This window comes from Notothenia coriiceps, unplaced genomic scaffold (assembly GCF_000735185.1).
Source record: "Notothenia coriiceps isolate Sejong01 unplaced genomic scaffold, NC01 NC01_scaffold00008898, whole genome shotgun sequence".
In the NCBI taxonomy this organism is placed as follows: domain Eukaryota; kingdom Metazoa; phylum Chordata; class Actinopteri; order Perciformes; family Nototheniidae; genus Notothenia; species Notothenia coriiceps.
Window position 1 is genome coordinate 31,688 of NW_011341599.1, and position 2,736 is coordinate 34,423.

The window sequence follows — 2,736 nt, forward strand, 5'->3', positions numbered from 1 at the left end:
CCTGGCTCAAGCTCCATATCTATCTCACACACATGAAAGTTACATCCATTTTTCATCTGAGCCTTGGCAAGAACTTAAATAAGCATATTTAAAAAAATGTATCCGACAAAATCTCCAAAACGTATAAAAAGGGGCTTTAAAGCAAGATGTTTTTAGCTTTTGTTGAACAGAAGCCACTATGGCCACATGTCATTTTACCGGATAAACATGCACTACATTTCTAAAGTTCCTCTGCTAAGTTGCTAGAATTTCTTTTGTCACATACCATTGAAATGTTCACCTGTGACATGTTAAAATGTTACAGTAGCACAAGTAAGCAGAGCTCTCCATTCACACGCCACACCTTGTATTTCTCCCGCAGAGATTTCTTTCCAGGGTACCGCCCACCAAGTTGCGCCGCAATTTTGTAAACAAACTAGGCTTGTTTGAGATGCGTGCACTCCACTAGCCCCCCCCCTACGATCACTTGCATACTAGAGAGACATCAGCGCTACCGTGCCCCCCCACCCACGATCACCCTTCATCCTTCGGGAGACAGACCCCCGTTGACATTCGCTTTACAGAGGGCTTCATGGGAACTTTGAGGGGAGCCAGAAGTTGGAGTACCAAACACCGCTGCCAAAATCTCACTCTGAACTCTGTTCAAAACTTGAGAGCCCTGAGTAAGCAAATGCTCAAGAGAAGGCTAGTGAAAGTAAGCTAACATTAGCTACTGCTAGGCTTCATCCCACTAGGAAGGCTATAGGAGTGAAATACCTGAGTAAATTGACTTTATCAAGGTTTATGACTTAGGCTTTTTTTGTAGGTTAAAGGAGATCTATCATGCAAAATGCACTTTGTGATGTCTTTTATACATAAATATGTGTCCCTGGTGCGTCAGGGATATCTCACACAGCCGTCAGCAAATAAAACCCTCTCTCTTTTCCTCCATACCCAAATCTTTTAAAAACGGGTGTACAACGAACGGATACAGATTCCATCCGAACTGACGTCAAATCGGCAGCGGACCCACAGAAAGCTGCTATCAGAAACAATGCCTGACGTGTTTTGGACGTCTTTGTTTACATTAGCAAGCCTCGCTAACACTCAGAGCTAACCTGTACTGTAGAGCACATGTGTTTAAAAAGCAGGAAATTAAAAAATAACTCACCTTGTGATAAACCCGCAAGAGAAAAAGCATTTGAGCTCCAAACTGTTTCAGAAATAATCTTTGACGTGGTTTAAACAGGATGGGGTTTTATCACAGCAGAATTTAACTTTATCTCCGGTAGAATTCTGATCAGGCATTAGCTCCGCCTCCTCTTCTTTATTTTTTTTTAAGCTAAGGACCCAAGATCCGCGTTTGTCTAACAGGGCTGCAAAAGAAGGGTTTAAGCAGTATGAGGCATGGCTACAATGGGTGATCTGTTTGGTATTTTGAAAAAAAAAACTTCACAGACATGTTTTGTATAGGTATGGCCCTACAATATATATGTTTATTTTTCAAATATAGCATGATAGGTCCACTTTAAGTTAGAGGCAATAATATTAACTTAACACAGTTTTAGCTTTCTTCTCTTATTTCTTGATCCATTGAGGTTGAAATTGACATATTTAGTATAATTTTTTATGAAGCTTAAAAAATAATGTTTTATCATACTGTATTATTTGAAACGTTAATGGGAAACGTTTTTCACCACAGACATGCTAAGCACTTTGTAATAAGGACAGTTTAATAACCACACCCTTTAGTGTAGAAAAAGTCAACCCAGTCTCACGGCATTTCGTGTTATAGTCACGCAATTAATCTATTGATTCGTGTTCACCAACACGATTTTCCCATTGTTTTCATGTCACACAGAAGAATTGTAGATAATAACGAAGTAGAAGGAAAAAAATATTTTAAAAAATACTGATTTCAATATTCTGAGAATGAACGATTTTAGAAGCAATGTATTTCTATTGGTAGTATGTTTCGTGCCTGCACCAAATAATAAAAAATTAGAAGGAAAAATACAGATTTCAGTATTCTGAGCCCCATTTATTTTCCTCGCGGACGGCAAAAAAAGTCAGACATTATACAATTTAAAATAAAAACAATAATCGTGGCTTGATATTGAGTAAGAAAATGTATAATGTCTGACTTTTTTTGCCGTCCGCGAGGAAAATAAATGGGGCTCANCCCACGTGTGGAAGACACTTGTGGCTTTTTTGGGCCTGGCATCCCCTCACCAAACACGCTGTTCCTTTAGTTCTTGCAGGGTAACCTAAGCCGTGCCATTCCTCTCTACATACTCCTATACCATGGCCTCTTTACACCCAAACTCTCACTCTGTGTGTGTGTGTGTGTGTGTGTGTGTGTGTGTGTGTGTGTGTGTGTGTGTGTGTGTGTGTGTGTGTGTGTGTGTGTGTGTGTGTGTGTGTTACCTTAGGTCCCAGCACCACCTGTCAGGAGGACTCCTGTGCCAACATGGGTGTGTGTATCCAGCAGTGGGAGAACTACACCTGTGACTGCTCCATGACCTCGTACACTGGCACACAGTGCAATGACCGTAAGTGCTGATCTCACTTTGATTATCCATATCAAAATCCCACACACTAAAAACCAATTGTTGTGCCTCCAATTACTGATCCTCAAAGTAATATGAAGCTGATTCAGGTCAAATGATTTTATGAGGCATATTTAAAAATGTCAGGGTTTGCCGTACACACCAGTGCAGGTAGCTCAATCACAAAGAAAGAAACTTGTTATGTCAT